This window comes from Lissotriton helveticus, chromosome 5_1, assembly GCF_964261635.1.
Source record: "Lissotriton helveticus chromosome 5_1, aLisHel1.1, whole genome shotgun sequence".
NCBI classification, from domain to species: domain Eukaryota; kingdom Metazoa; phylum Chordata; class Amphibia; order Caudata; family Salamandridae; genus Lissotriton; species Lissotriton helveticus.
This window is the reverse complement of record NC_136065.1, coordinates 1,031,951,465-1,031,968,508: the sequence shown is the minus strand read 5'-3', so window position 1 is coordinate 1,031,968,508 and position 17,044 is coordinate 1,031,951,465. Positions and strand designations below refer to the sequence as shown.

At 43.4% G+C, this 17,044-nt stretch overlaps 1 protein-coding gene across 1 annotated transcript in view; it reads right to left on the bottom strand.

Annotated features, from left to right (window-relative positions):
- Positions 1–17,044, bottom strand: part of LOXL4 (lysyl oxidase like 4) — a 231,339-nt gene that overhangs the window by 4,188 nt on the left and 210,107 nt on the right. The window lies entirely within an intron of this gene.

The window sequence follows — 17,044 nt, the reverse complement described above, 5'->3', positions numbered from 1 at the left end:
GGTAAGAGTTCGTTGGTGGGTACGGGGTGGCATCTGTCCGTGATGTAGACCGGGGCACTTGGCCGGGGGAGCGAAGGCTGCAGGGAGTGACGTGAAGGGTTGTCTGTGCATGTGTGTGGGGAGGGATGCATGTGTGTGTGAGGAGGGATGCATGGTGTCCCCAGCGTGCTGGCATGTGTTTGTTGCTGCATCCGAGGCTGTCTCTTCAGTGAGGGCCCACTCTTGCTCTCATGGTCGAACATTGCCGGTTATTGCTGGGGGCTGCCCCTACTCCCCCTGTCTTTGAGAGTGCTGTATCTATCAGTCAAGGACACCCCTGTCTGCTGAGGGGCCGTTGGTGCCATGCTGCCTCTGAGGCGCTTTGTACTCTGCTGGGTGAGGGACTCACTGTGCGCCCCTTGCCTGGAGAGGGCCAGGTCCTGTGCTCTGAAGGGTTGTTTGTCTTTCCCTGGTGGGGAGTTGACTCTGCCCCCTCCCTCCTCAGACTATCCTCTCAGCGAGGGACTGTCTCTCCTCCCTCATCCTCCTGCTGTCTGTGAGGGGTCTTCTCTTGGGGGGAGCTGCGTGTGCTCCCGGTGACAGTCAGTGTTGTCAGTATGTCCGTCCGTCCGTTGAGGGTCTCTTGGTGCCATGCTCCTCGGAGAAGCCCAGCTGCCCTCCCCCCCTACCCCCGGATGTGTTTGTATTTCTCAGGGGCCCTTGCCTAGTCTGATGGGTGATGGTGTCCTCGTGGGGGGGAGGGAGGGGAGCTGCACTCGCTCTCTTTGAACCGTTGTTTGCCTCGAGGTGGGCGCCGCGGGCGTCCCACCGCCCCAGGGGCCTGCCTCAGTCAGGGGCACCGGGGGTCCAGGGTGGGAGCTCTCCTGGAGGGGCAGTCCGGTGCCCTTCACGCACCGGGTGCCACTCCCCGGGGAGGGCCGGGTCTGTTAGCTGTCTTGGAGGCGGGGAGTTGCGTGTGCCTCTCTGAGGCGGTGTCTGCCCCTGTCAGGAGACCCCGGTGGGTGCCGGGCCCCGGGTGAGGGGTTTGTGCATGGCCCGGGTGGACTCATCGCGCTGTCGGTGAGGAGCAGAGACCCCCACCCTCCCCTCCGGACACTGCCTGCTCTCACTCTCCATGTAGGAATGTCCGTCATTTTCTGTGTGGAGAGATGCTGCCCCCCCACTCCACAACAGAAGGAGTGCTTGTTTATTTATTTCTGGTATGTCCAGAAGGGGCCAGCTTTTGTAAGTGCGCTCCTCTGTTTCTTCTCGGTGCTATGTGACTTTTACTCTGAAATGTTCATAGAGGGGGAGAGGTGCACTGATGGGAAGATAAGGAGCTTTGGGCAGGACAGGGCAAAGTTCAGGTGAAAGTTCATGGGAGGCAGGAAAAGCGAAAAGCGAAATGCAGGCTCACCGACCAACCAGCGTGCTAAGTTCGTGTGTTGTCCAACAGATGTGTGTTGCAGCTTTTGGGAGCACATCACACCAGATTCTGTGGACTTTGAAAAGTGATGTGTAAGAAAGCACATTGTTTGTCGTAGTTCAAGCGCTGTTTCTATGTCTTGGCGTGGTTTGTTATTTTCTTCCAAATCCCAGATTAAATAGCTAGCAGTACACAGCTGTGCCTCCACGCTGCGAGACACTGCTTGCCACGCAACTCGACAAATCTTTGGGCTGCATTGAAAATTGTGAACGCAAATTCCAGCAGTCAGGCTGGGTTTGAAAGTTGCAAATTCTGTGCATAATATTCATTTCCACCGTCAATTTGAACGTTTGACAAGATGGCAGTGTGATAAATTCCACCTTTCGTAAATATATGCCCTGATGCAAGTTTTACAAAAGTAGTAACTCGCAGTAGGGAGAAAAAGTCGGAATTACACCCACAGCAGCTACATTTTTAATTTTATTCCCTTGAAAAGTTAATGTTCTCCTTAACTTTCCATTGACTCCCGATCCGGTTTCCAACAATGAAGAACCACGGTCGAGTTTAGGAGTGACGGTGAGAATGTAAAACACACTGTTCACACCACAGCCGACTCACCTGGTCACGGATGAAGGCTTAGGGTACCTTGCAATTTGTGACTAGGTCCTCTGCCGTGTACTCTTCCTGGTTCTACAATACCTTTCATAGCTCCTGAAAAAACATCAAGCCATACTCTTAACTCGGCTTGGCACTGGACCAAAAGCAGCTGGAACTGGGAGCAGTGCTTAATTTGTAAAATAATGAGTGCTAGGGCTCTCCTCAGGAGCCCACTACAGCTTGCACCACCCTGGCTGTGCTTGCTCTCCTGCCCCCTGGCTGTGCTTGCTCTCCTGCCCCCTGGCTGTGCTTGCTCTCCTGCCCCCTGGCTGTGCTTGCTCTCCTGCCCCCTGGCTGTACTTGCTCCCCTGCCCCCTGGCTGTGCTTGCTCCCCTGCCCCCTGGCTGTGCTTGCTCCCCTGCCCCCTGGCTGTGCTTGCTCCCCTGCCCCCTGGCTGTGCTTGCTCTCCTGCCCCCTGGCTGTGCTTGCTCTCCTGTCCCCTGGATGTGCTTGCTCCCCTGGCTGTGCTTGCTCCCCTGCCCCCCGCCTGTGCTTGCTCTCCTGCCCCCTGGCTGTGCTTGCTCCCCTGCCCCCTGGCTGTGCTTTCTCCCCTGCCCCCTGGCTGTGCTTTCTCCCCTGCGCCCTGGCTGTGCTTGCTCCCCTGCCCCCTGGCTGTGTCATCAGCCGGGAGTATTTAAACTGGCCCGGTGAAGCTATTCGTCCCCATCCTTCCTGCCGTGATGTCTTGGCTCTTGCAGACCTGCTGACAGTCTTATACCGGTAAGCCTACTTAGGGAACATGTTGCTTTGTTTTGCTTGATGCCTGGATTTTCTAGTCTTTGATGAATTGTGGCGGTATAATGTCTCTTGCCTGAGCGGCTACCATGTGTATGTATTTCCAAGGGGGAGATGGGCTATACTTTAACTCAGGAACACTGCCTTGATTTCATACTTGATGGGTGAGACTCGAGGCTTAATGAGGAGGGCCTAGCCATATGGTCATTACATATATCTATCAGTGATGGCATTATGGCTTTAGTTAGCAGAAGCTTGGATCATTAGTGGCTCTGTCTGTGTGTGGCTCTGTCTGTGTGTGGCTCTGTCTGTGGGTGGCTCTGTCTGTGTGTGGCTCTGTCTGTGTGTGTGGCTCTGTCTGTGTGTGTGGCTCTGTCTGTGTGTGTGGCTCTGTCTGTGTGTGTGGCTCTGTCTGTGTGTGTGGCTCTGTGTGTGTGTGTGGCTCTGTGTGTGTGTGTGGCTCTGTGTGTGTGTGGCTCTGTGTGTTTGTGTGTGTGGCTCTGTGTGTGTGTGTGTGGCTCTGTTTGTGTGTGTGTGGCTGTGTGTGTGTGTGTGGCTCTGTGTGTGTGGCTCTGTGTGTGTGGCTCTGTGTGTTTGGCTCTGTGTGTGTGGCTCTGTGTGTGTGTGTGGCTCGCTCTGTGTAGGTGGCTCTGTGTGGGTGGCTTTATGTGTGTGTGGGTGGCTTTGTGTATGTGGCTCTGTGTGGGTGTAAATGCAATAGGTCATGCATTTGCGAGCGATTAAGCTACTGGCATTTTAAATGACAATGCCATTTATTTAACGATTAAGCTATTGGCATTGTAAATTACAATGCCATTTATTTATGATTTTAAAAAAATAATAATGAGCAATGCCAATAACTCTACCTTTAATAATGCCGAGACCATTGCATTGTAAATGCTTGTTTTCATTGCATTAGGTTTTTTAAGCAACAGTATCAGTTAATATATTAAGATTCACTCTGTCTCCTTTTCTTATAAAACGCAAGTTGCTACCCTTTTACACTTGTCACACCTTCTAGACTCTGGGATAAACCGGCGTTTTGTCTTCTAGACGTACGGCAACGTTGTTTTTCTTGCTTATTTCAACGAGTCTGAGGCATTTTATGTCTTTTTGATCGTTCCTTCTTCACTATTTTTTTTTCTTCTCATGAAGATACCTCACACTCATTTTTTATTATCCATCTGCATTGCCTTTCTTTATGGATATTGACTGTATACCTTATTTCTTCTCTCAGAGTGCAGACGAAGGGTGACATATTTTTCTCTGATTAATGACATCCTATTTTGGACCATCGTACACTTATGCTGTGTTCTTATTAAGCTTATGGACAGATTGAAACCTCTGTTAAAAGTTACTTCTCATCATTCTCGACATTTCACAATGGCTAGTGAAGTTCCGCTTCCTGTCAGAGCCTCGTCTTCAGGTACTAAGCCCAAAAGAGCTAAGAATGATCCCCCCACTCCCATCTTATCATCTCAGAATCCTGTCCTTGATATAATTTTAGATGAGGTGAGGGGATTTAAATCCTTTATGTCCACAACTAACGAGAAACTCCAGCAAATAGAAGACAGGTGGATTAGAATGGAAGCTAAGGTTCTTGATATGGTGCAACGTATTAGTGATTTACACTATGTATCTACCAAGATCCCCATTTTGGAGCAGAAAATCCACCGTCTCAAGCTTCACACTGAGGATCTTGAAAATCGTAATAGACTTAATAACCTACGTCTTTATGGATTACCAAAAAATCTTGAGGGTCCTGACATTCTTCTTTTCCTAAAGAGATTTTTGTCAGAACTTTTGGATCTTCCTACAGAACCTCCACTAAGTATCCAACGTGTACATCGCCTTGGAAGTTTTCAATTAAATGCTTCCAGACCCAGAGGAATCATAATGCTGTTTCTGGAATTTACTGATCTCATGCGTGTTCTTTCAGCAGCTAAAGCGAAACGTCGCCTCATCTGGTCTGGTCACACCGTCTATCTTGCGCAGGATCTCTTCAATACCACCAATGTAAGAAGAAAATAAATTTTGGCTCTTCGTCCTCAGATGAGACAATTGCATATTCGTTATGGTATTCTTCATCCATGCCTGTATAAAATTACTCATGAGGGCTTCACACGGTCTTTTGATAACCCTCCTAAATTGAAGTCTTTTCTCCAAAGTCTCTCAATGAATTCTGCTGATGGTTCTCCGCACCGTCTCTAAGTTTCCTACCTTTTTTCTTTATCTAATTCTTTATGGTTGCTCCTAATTCTATTTCTTTATATTTTCCTCTCTGTCGTTGGTGCTGTTACGCCCCTTGCTTCATTCACTGCTTTCCCCTCTTTGATCTGGATCTCTTTCCTTGATCTATCTTCTCTTCTCTCTAATTCTTTTTCCTTTTCCTTTCCTTTTTCCTATCCCTTTTTTATTTTTTTTATGTTTGTTAGTCTGGCTTTTTACATTTTGTTTTGTTTTGTTGCTTGATGATGTCCTACATGTTGCATGTGTCCATGATTGTATTGTTATATAATTAGTATTTTTCTTCATCTCACATGTGGTGTTTTTCTCCTTCTAGCTGTTTCCCTGAAGTGTATCATCTCCATTCATGTATTACCCCTGCATCCCTCCAATATGTGTAATGTTGTTACGTGGAATGTTTGTAGTCTTGGACACACCGTCAAAAGACAAAAGGTACTTTCTCATTTATCAAAATTAAATTCTCTGGTTTCCTTAATTCAAGAAACGCATTGTAATGAAGGAGAAGCGCTTAAATTAAAAAGACAATGGGTGGGTCAAGTTGTTTATTCTCCTGCATCTAATAAGAAAGGGGGTGTTGCTATATTGTTTCATAAGTCATTGCTTGTACAAATTGTATCTACACAAAGTGATACTGATGGATGAAGGGTAATGGCTAAGGTTGCTATACAAAATAAAGAACTAGTTTTATTGAATATATATGGCCCAGTCAAACCAGATCCGGAATTTTGTAATAGTATTAAGATTCTATTTTCCTCCATTGACAGTCCGAATATTAATGTTGCTGATGACTTTAACCAATGGATAGATCCCTTCTCTGATAGGCAATCCAAGTGATAATTTAACCCAGACAAATCCCACAAATCATTTCAATCTGCCATTGCCTCTCGTTCATTATATGACGTTTGGAAGACCAGTAGCCCTGATTCCCTTGAATTTACTTTTTTTTCCAATGTTCATCAAACTCGTTCCAGACTTGACTATATTTTGGTAAGTAAATCCTTACTTCCATCTATTCAATCCTCAGAGATTGAAACTATTTTTATTTCTGATCATACTCCTGTCCTTTCTGTTAAGTTCTCCAAAATTTGGTCGCTGGAAACGTAATAATTTTTTGTTATCAGATACCATTTTTATTACTGAAGCCACTGCTTTTATTAATTAATTTTTTATTCTCAATAATCCCTCAGACACCTCTATTCCTAATAAATGGGATGCTTTTAAGGCCTCTTTCCGTGCCTTTGCTATTTCATATTCAGCAAAAAAGAAGAAAATTGCAAAGACCAAACATACAGCTTTACTACAACAACTCACACTGTTGGAACATACTTATTTTACTTCTAAGTCTCCCTCTTCCCTTCATGAATTGATTAAGACCAAATCTGCTCTTAACAAACTCGCTACAGTTGATGCTTGCAATGTCCCTCTTAAAATTCTATCTAAATATCACGGGGGCCAAAATAAAGCTGGTAAGATGCTGGCTAATTACTTAAAAATTAGATCTGAACTTAAAAATATTGGAACCATTTTAAATTAATCTACAACTAATGAGGATATTGCTCCTGCATGTCATGATTATTACCAATCACTTTATTCTGATGATACGAATCCCTCTAATCAAAATTTGCACACCTTTCTCAGTTCTTCCTAAACCCTCTTCTCAAACTGATGAATTTGAAATACTAGAAAAATAAGTTACTCTTCAAGAGATAACTGAAGCCAATAAATCTTTAAAAACAAATCAAAGGCGCCAGGTCCTGATGGCCTTTCTGTTGAATTTGTTTCTACTTTTCCCTCTATTTTTGCTCCCAAGCTTCTGGCTATTTTTAACTAATTACTTGTTGAATCAAAAGCTTCTGGTTCTTTTATGTAAGCCTTGATTGTTCTTATTCCCAAGCCTGCTAAAGATCATTCCCTTTGTAAAAACTATTGTCCCTTATCATTAATTAACTATGATTGTAAGATATTTGCTAAAATCCTTGCCCCTCGACTTGAGACTATTATCTCATTTTTGGTCAAAACTGATCAAGCTGGTTTTGTTAAGGGTAGATTGGCTGCGGATAATGCTCGTATGTTTGCTAATGTTATTTCCTTCAGGACAAAAATCTAAGTCTCCACTTGTAGCATTGTCCTTAGATGATGAAAAGGCTTTTGATCAAATTAATTGGCAATTTATGTTCAAAACACTTCAATGGTTTAGTTTTGGTCCGACTTTCATTTCTTATGTTAAATTGTTATATTCTTTCACCCGTGCTAGTATTTTTGTAAATATTAATTTCTGAAAAATGTTTTCTTTATCTAGGGGTACACGTAAGGGTTGCCCTCTTCCACTCTTGTTATTTGTTTAATGTCTTGAACCCTTCCTTGAACGTATTCGTGTTAATACACTTATTTCTGGCTTTACACATAATTCCATAGAAACCACAATGTCAGCAAGCATACGCTGACGATATCTTGATCTGCTACCTTGTCTACCACAATTAGATATACGTTTAATGCACTAACTACCAAAATAGTATCTCCTACTTTCCTGGTCCCCTCTTCATTTGTCATGGTGGGATAGAATAGATACTATTAAAATGATGATTGTGCCTCATGTCTTCTATACTCTGTCTATGTTACCTTTTTGGATCCCCATTTCGTACTCAATCTGTACAAAGTTTTTATGGAATAACAAACACCCCTGCATTGATCTTCTGAAACTTAAACGCCCCAAAGCAGAAGGCGGTATTCGTTTTCCTGATTTTAAATCTTATCCTTCGGCATTTTTGATCTGACAATTTTTTGCCCTAATTTTTGATTTTGCTGATATCCCTATTCCTCGCTGGATTGTTTTTGAATGCTCCGTATTAAATAATATACATGTCCAATTGTACTTTCATATCAGATAATACTATTTTAAAATATTCTTAACATTTATATATAATATATTCTCTGATGTTCTAGATCCTCTTCAATGTTTTTTATCCTCTACTATCTCGACTAATACATTTCTTAAATATAAACATAAATCATTTTATTACAAACATTAGAAGGAAAAGGGAATTATTTTTATTCATCAAATGATTCACAAAAATTCTGTCATTCCCTTCCCTGAGTTACAATTGCGATATCAATTACCTGACACATTTCTACATGAATACCATTTAATTTCAACAGCTATACAATCATACTTAACCTCTCATAATTTCCCTTCTATTTCTCCCTCACTTATTCCACTTACACCGTTATATTGTATCTCTCAAGAACATAAACTTAAAGCTGCTCACATTTATAAGATATTGTTATCGCCTGTTCCTGAACGACGTAAATCTCTTACAGAACTAACCTGGGAAACAGACTTATCTTTATCACTTCCTGTTTCTGCTTGGGATAAATTGTGGTCTGAGTTATTTAAAATTTCTATTGCCGCTCATATAACTCAATCTCTCTATTTTATTTACAATAGAGCTGTTATTACTCCTGTTTGTATATCCAAGTTTTCACCTACCTTCTCGCCCTAGTGTTCTGAATCCACTGGCACCTTAATTCATCAATTTTATGATTGTTCTAATGTCTTTACGTTTTGGCAATCTATTTGGTATAAATGCATGAAAATTGTTCATTGCAATATTCCGTTATTGTTGCCAAATGATTTTCTAGGTTAATCTTCACCTGATTTGGATGATTCTACTCATATTTCTTGCTGTTTTATTTATTGCTTTAGCTTTCAAAGTTATTTTGTCATGTTGGAAAGATAACTCTAAGTTATCCTCATTAATTTGGTGGAACTATGGGGGTCATTAGGATGGCGGACGGACTTTGTCCGGCCGCCATCCTGTCGTGGGCAGGGACCGTCCGCCATAAGGGCAGAGGTCCCATGCCTCGAATTAGGATGCACCCGCCACAGTGGAGGGTGCATCCCGCATTTTTCGCATTGCGGCGGGCAGTGCTGAAAGCACCGTCTGCCGCAATGCCAAAAATGCATGTTGTGCATTTCAAAGCACAGCATGACAGGCACCGTGCGGTGCCTGCCATGTTGTACTTTGAAACGCAGGGGGGTACCATAGGTACCCCCATGTGCACCCCCCACCCCCCTTCACCATGGGGGCCCACAACGGGCCCCCAAAGCAAAGACCGTATGACTCTCCGTGGCGGCATTCCCCAAAGCACATCCTAATATGGCTGGCGGTGTCTTATAGACACCGCCACCATATTAGCCCTGTTACGCCACAGTCGCAAGGCAACAGCGGCGAAAAAGCGGCGGACGGTCTTCCCGTCCGCCGCGGACCCCCCAGCCATCCTAATGTGGCGGGGGGTCATTTCTGTGAGGATGGCGGACGGATTGCCCCCGCTGGGCCGGCGGTGGCTACTGCCAGCCCGGCGGGGACAATCCGTCCGCCATCCTAATCGACCCCTATGTTTGTGACGAACACAGAATTCTCAGAAAATTAAATGTGATCTTCTTTAGCTACCTTTTACATCTTATCTTTCTACACATGCACCTGTGCTTTAAGTTATTTCTTCTTACTGTTCTACTATTTTTATTTTTATTCATATATCTCTTCTTCTTATGTCTCTTCTCTGTTTCTTTTTCTCCCTCTCATTTGTTACTTTTTCTTCCTTCATTTATATACTGATTGTTATACTTTATTTGTAATATGTTCACCTATTTTGATAATGTTTATATTTTTCTCCCTGAAAATTCAATAAAAATTGTTAAACAAAACAAAATTGATTGGAATCTAAGGCTGTTTGCAGCGGGCCCACGCAGTGAGTTGAGCGCAGTACCCAGCTGTAGGCCTTGCCTTGTGGCCAATGCATGCTGCACAATGCCATTGAACATGCAAACCCACCTACGCTGGTGCAGTTATGATATTGGTTCTCACATGATCAGGCATAGCAAAGGCAGGGTCAACAATAGGCGCAGAAGTTTGACACTCAACCCTCAGGCAATGCAGATGGCATCAGAATTAGAGCCTGCCAGCTAACTCTATACTTCTGTGGCTCAGTGTAGTCTCAGTTTCTAAAGTCATCTTCAAAGTACATAGTTGTAAGGTATTCCTTGCTTTTGTTTCCTAGGCCAAGGTAGCTCCTCTGTGGGCGTTCCATTCTCTTGTAATCTTTGGCAGAGGGCAGGAGCAGGTTTTCTATACGTCATAAGCATAGACTCAAGCTTTGAGAAAACAATGTTCTTGCCTTGGTCAAATATATCTCCCAGCTGCTGCTTGAGGTGCGTTGATGCATAGAGAACATTGGCTCTGGATTTAATTTCTATCCAATCAGGAAGGTACTAAGAGAAAGTAGGAGCCAATCACAAACTGTGGCACATTCTGAAATCATAATTCCAGCCAATTGAGTGTAGAGCCTCGAAGAAGACACACTAAATGGTCTAAGGAAGTCTGCATTTGAGAGACACAGTGTAAACTTTCCGAGTGGGGATTTTAAAATATACAAACACTTCCAAACTCTGTAGATGACCATTTAAGTGGTAGATGTAAGTTACACTTGGGCAGAGCACTGGGAGGAGACTTCCAAGCAATCAACTCAATTGTTGACAGCATTTCACCCTGAAGCAAGATACGTCATAGCAGGATGCAAATGTGCATTACCCTCATCCTCCCAGACGAGGGAGACTGCATACTGTCACAAGGACAACATGATATTGTGCTAGAGTGCTCGTATTCTCACAGGACTCGACAGAAAAGGAACAAGGCTATAAAATTATGTAATATACTTTCTACACTTATGATTAATACCCTGACCCCCACAAACACTTATAGGTTTGGGTGGGAAAGATTAAGCACATTTTGCACAGGGAAGCAGATACACACTCTCTGAGGAGCACAGGTAAAAAGACTAGTGACCGTACACCAACGATCTAATGGCTACGAACTGTCAGCTTCTGCTCACCCTTGACTGTGGGAGAATGTTTTGATTTGTTCTGCATTCCGTCCATCAATTGCGTGTCTTTTGCTTTCACGCAGTAAGTGTGCCGGGTATGCCCAGACATGGTTCCTGGGCTCACTGTGCCACTGGATTCAAGCTATCCTGATTGAGGAGGGGTGAAACCCCGAAACTGGTCCTAGGATGCTTGTTTCCAGTCCAAGGAGGACCTGGCTTGGCAGTTCGGGCTGGACTGTTCCCATGAGGCACAGGGTCCAGACTGATTTGCATATGGCCAGGTCTAAACTGGGGTGGCATGGTGAGCAAAAGAATGATGGATTTAACCCAAATCTCTTGACTGGGGAGAATGTTTTGATTTGTTCTGCATTCCGTCCATCAATTGTGTGTCTTTTGCTTTCATGCCCTAAGTGCGCCGTGTATTCCCAGACGTGGGTCCCGGGCTCCCTGTGCCACTGGATTCAAGCTATCCTTTCTGAAGAGAGGTGAAACCCCAAAACCAGTCCTACGATGCTTGTTTCTGGTCCGGGGAGGACCTGGCTTGGCAGTTTGGGCTGGACTGTTCCTATGAGGCACAGGATCAAGCCTGATCTGCATATGGCCAGGTCTAAACTGGGGTGACATGGTGAGCAAAAGAATGATGGATTTAACCCAGATCTCTTGACTGGGGAGAATGTTTTGATTTGTTCTGTATTCCATCCATCAATCGTGTGTCTTTTGTTTTCACGCCCTAAGTGCGCCGGGTATGCCTAGACGTGGGTCCCGGGCTCACTGTGCCACTGCATTCAAGCTATCCTGGCTGAACAGGGGTGAAACCCCGAAACCACCCCTAGGATGCTTGTTTCCGGAGAGTAGCCCCGCCCATATTTTTCATTGGCTTGTGTCTTTCTTCTTCATAAATGCTGTCTTCTGATTCCTAAATAGGCTTGTTAGTCTCTCCTTAGTACGGCCATGTCGTCATTTGTGTCCTACCATAGCTACTGGCCCCTTTACTTGGTTGTTACACGGTACATTTACTATTTATTTATTGAGTTTTTCCTTCATTAGGCATGACGTGCTTTGCTTACATTCGGTGGGCCACGCCCTCTTTCACTTTCGAAGCAGCCCGGACAATGGCAGCAGTTTGCTTGCAATGCCATAGGTCTCGCATTTTTTTTACCTCGTGCTGCCCTAACACGTTTTGGCTGACTGACCAGCTTTGCTCACATAGCAAGGTGACATATTGCACATATTATTTAAGTACACTAGTGCTCCTCCTAACATAAACAGAAGAGGAATAGAGTGACCTGGTTAGGAGGAAATTGTGGTTTTAGAAAATGTAATAAATGTAGGCCTGCAGATATGGAGAAAATAAAAGAGAATTCAGGTCCACATTATATAAGACCCTGCAGAAGATTAGAGGGCAATATCATTGTGAGAGTGATCATGTGATTTACCCCGGTGGTCTACAATACGTGGGTAGCACTATCTTGCAGGTACACAAAAGAATACTGCAACATATAGAGCAATAAAAAAAGAAAGACAGGAGCTATCCAGTAGTCCGCCATTTTGAAGAAGTACACAACAGTAATGATAAAGAACTGGAATACTTTGTGATAGCCTCCATACCAAGAAATAGTAGGGATGGAGATCGTGAAAAATCATTCAGGAGGTTAATTATTAGAGAAAACTGCTCATATTATAGGAAGTGCATGTATTGTAATCTATGAAAATTGTTGTAGCTAGAGTAATAGATTATTTTTAATCTACATTGTAACGTGTGCAATAGTGACGGACAATTAATTGAGTCATTTTCAGTATTCCAGTTTGTCTGAGCTTCACGTTTTAAGTTAATAGCATAAATGCACCAATGCACTTTAGGTTTAACATGTTTGCACTTTTGTAATAAGGTGCTGTATGATTATGTAAAATATTATGCATATGTGATTGATAGATGCTAATATTAGCCCTCTAGGGCAGTGGTTCCCAAACTTTTGACTCCTGAGGACCCCCATTGAGTCACCACTGGAAGCCGGGGACCCCCAAGCAATTTGTATGAGTTAAACTTCAAATATTAAAACAGTAATTCGAAAAAAATACACGTGTGCACACAAAATAAAAACTCACAGTACTAAGGATTTTGGGGCCAGATGTACGACCATTTAATTTAGCTCCTCGCAATTGGCGACACATTGCGAGTGGCAAATTGCGAGTCACAAAATGAAATGTACAACAGTGTGTTTAACACTGTTTGGGATTCCCACTGGGGTCGCAAATTGGCAGGTTCATTAATATTAATGCCAGCCCTCCCAGGTATGGTGGCCTGCTGGGCTCTGCAGGCCACCATGTCTGGGACTGCTTTTAAATAAAGCAGTTTTAAAAAAAATGCAGCCCGTTTACCATGCATTTAAAAAAAAAAAAATGAAACGTTTGTTTCATTTTTCAAGGGCAGGCAGAGGTCCCCGGGACCTCTGCCTGCCCTTAAAAAATAATTTTGCATGCATTTGCAAAGGGGAAGGGGTCCCCTGGGGACCCCTTCCCATTTGCAAATGCATTACCATCTACTTGAAGTAGGTGGTAATTGCGAGTGTTTTGCGCCCGCAAAACATTTGTACATGGTTTTGAGAATCACTGTTTGGAAGGGAATGCCCCTTCCAAATAGCAAGTTGCAAAACCTATTTAGCGAGTTGCAAACAAATTGCGACTCGCGAAATAGGCACTGTACATGGCCCAATAGGTGTTTGCATGCGCAAACGGGTTCACGAATCCGTTTGCACATATAAAAACGGTTTGTACATCTGGCCCTTAGTATTTTATATTGAAGAAATAGCCCCTCTGTCACATGTATTTCATTTGTTTTATAGCATCTCTCATACCATTGTAGGATGTCAGAGCACTTTACATCACACACATTTAGAGACATTGAATCGTACATGTAAATCAGTGTGTATATAAAATGTTTAAAGAGTGTTTGGTCTGGAAAAGCACAAACTCAGGATTCAGAACATAAAGTGGCTAGCACTGACTTTAAAATTAAAACATTATTTCCACCCAAATAAATCTTTTTAGCAGCATCAGGATAATGAATAACTGGGAAAAAACATAAGTTACTAACTGGTACCATGCAGTTTGCAAGCAGCTATTTGATGACAGTTTATAGGCCCCTCTGCTACATTACGTTTGTCACAGATGAAGTGCACAGTAACGAAAGAATCTCTGTGACAAAAGCAGTAAGCACAAACCCATCCACATAAAATACTGCTTTTTAAAATGCATGTTACACGTTCTTTGCACTAGGCACATTAACCCTCTGTGCTACATTAGTTAAGTCAAAGCTGCCACTGAACAAAACTCTCCTCACGCTCCAGCAGATACATTAATCACTGGCATTATCTTGACACTTTTATTGTTGCTGGGAAGCTGCTAATCATACAAGAAACATTTCGGTGATTTTAAAACTGTTGCCTAGGACCCCCTGGGAATGTGTCACGGACCACTGGGGGTCCGCGGACCCCAGTTTGGGAAACACTGCTCTAGGGCATGACTGTAAACAAGTGCAAGGGGGAAAGCGTGTTTGTTCAACTCTAATCATGTTTTTCATGTTTTTCATTCCTATAGGCCTAGAGGCCCATAGAAATGAATAGGAAACCATTCGCTATTTGCGATTACCAAATTGGTAGTTACAAATTGCGAATGCAATTTCAAGGGTGCCAGGGGGCCAAAAGGCCACCTTGATGCACCTTGAAAATTGGCATGTGTGCACACGTGGCGCACAGTGCACACACAAGCCCTAAGGGCATGTGTGTGCGCCAAATGGCACTTAGAAAAATGCAATTTGTGCATTTCTCTAAGGAATTGCAAATTACCATCAACTTGAAGTTGGCAGTAATTTGCGATTCCTTAATGCCAAGTCGCATTCTGAGAATGTTTCTTGCATTGTATTTAGGGAATCGCAAATTGTGATTCCCTAACTGCATTCGCGCAATAGGTAATCGCAAATTTTGTGATTACCTATTTTACGATTGGCTTTGGGCTTGATGCATCCCAAAAGGCTAATTACCGGTTGCAAAGGGGTCAAATCTGCGAATCGGCCTGTTTGTGACCGGTAATTAGGTTGATGCATGTGCCCCATAAACTCTACGTGCTCACTACAGCAACCCACAGTACCATTGGTAGCTTCGCAAATGGATATTTAAGGTTGCTCCACATTACCACTCCAGTTTTCCTCTTTTCCCTTTTTGTTCCATATAATTCCTCCCCTAACTAAGGTTGGGCGAATTCACGATCCAGAGTGGGAGCACTATACGTCCTTCACACTTTTCACTTTAGTCTTCAGAGAGTAGTAACACTTACACAATTTTGGAATGGAACCCGTCCGAAATAGTCAAGAAAAGCCTCAAGCATGTGTGTGTCGAATCCAAGAGCTCCATTGGTCATAATTAAAACCAGAGGTCTTGAGTCCCAGCCGTTAGTGCACCAGAACTGCACCAGGGTAGGTTACTGCTGTGGAAAGTCTATGCTATGGCACTCCTACTTCATAATCCTGATCTACACGCATCCCCTGTGTTAACGAAAGAGAGCCCCATGGATTTATCTGGGAGAATAATAGCATGATCGCTACTGGAAGTACTATCATACATAGCAACAAATTTTGCTGTACATAGCACAAAAATAAACAGTTTGGTACATAGCTTAAACAGAATAGTGTTGACGGCGGTGGTAAGTGACTCATGACGTAAACATTCCATACATTAATGTATCCTACAATATATCTGTTTACATGGAACATGGCTGAGAGGATGGAAGCTGGGATTGTGGTATCTTGACTTGTTGCCATGTATCCTCTCCCAGGTAACCAGTTCCCTGCTGCTCAGAGCGTGAGCCTGGTGTCATTGATTGTTTATGTATGCTTTGAGAGATCAGTTGGAGCGAGTGGGCTTAGCAGAAGGAGGCTGCTCCTGGTGGGACATTGTAATTACCATCTTATGTACCTGTAACCTAAACTTACCCTTTACAATAAATCTTCCTACTATTTTCTACATTACCAGCTACATGACTTCCTGCCTACGAGTGTTTATCTTTGTTAATACAGGGACCATTGCTTCTTATTTGTGCAGGTGTGTTTTAGGGAAGTTTGTTAGGAGACGAGGAGGAGCACAAGGCAGTGGGGAGTTAGTTCCAGATCAATACTTTGAAGCAGTTCAGGGTGGTTTGAGTGCAACTAGCAGTATTTGATTGAAAGGGAGTACATATCCTGGCAAAGTTCTCGACAAGTTAACTGGGTAGTTTGACCTTTTTTATTTTTGTGTTCATCACTTCTGTTGTTTTGATATATTTACCTCTTCTTGTGATTTACTTTTTTCAGCAGGACTCCTTGACTTTTGACATGCTACAAGTGGCACCAGGTGCAGTTATCCTCAAACCTAATCACATGGTTACCCAAGCTGCCAACTACCCTATTAAAATGGTGGTCGCTATTCACATTTTTACAATAATATCTGGAATGGACTTAGTTTTGTATCAACTTTTTTTATCAAATTCTGTTTGGAATAAGTCCCTTCTTTAAGTTCATAGCCATCCTGTGTGCATGTGGGGGCATCGGATGCCTCCCTCTCCAGTTATCAAAGTGCCTCGAAGCTTGATAACTGTGGCACATTCTACGCCATCTTGAATGTTGCCTCACAAGACAGACATCCCCATACAGAAGCAGAAGATATGCCTTTTCATGAGTGCGGTCCTAGCTCCTTACTCCTCAGTGGAATTTTTTGTAAGCAACTTGTGGTCAGACACAAGACTTTGCAATCTCCACCCAGGGATCAGGGCTGAGTTTTCAATTCTCAAACTGGGATAGCAAACTGAGTCTGTCTATTCACAATATCAATATTAAGTATCCATACTTAACTGTTAAGTACCTGATATGGAACCTGCTTCACTTTGGGAAACAACTGGTGCAAGCCAAAAACAAGGGTTCAAGTTGGATTGTAGTTTAACTGTCAATTGCGCATTCTTCAGAACGAACAGGAACATCTCAATCCACCCATCTAAGGCTATTTACTATCACCTGCATAGGGGGGTTCTATGCACCCAATTGATAGATGTTCATTGCAGCGACACCAAAATACGTTGCACCCATTCACCCCT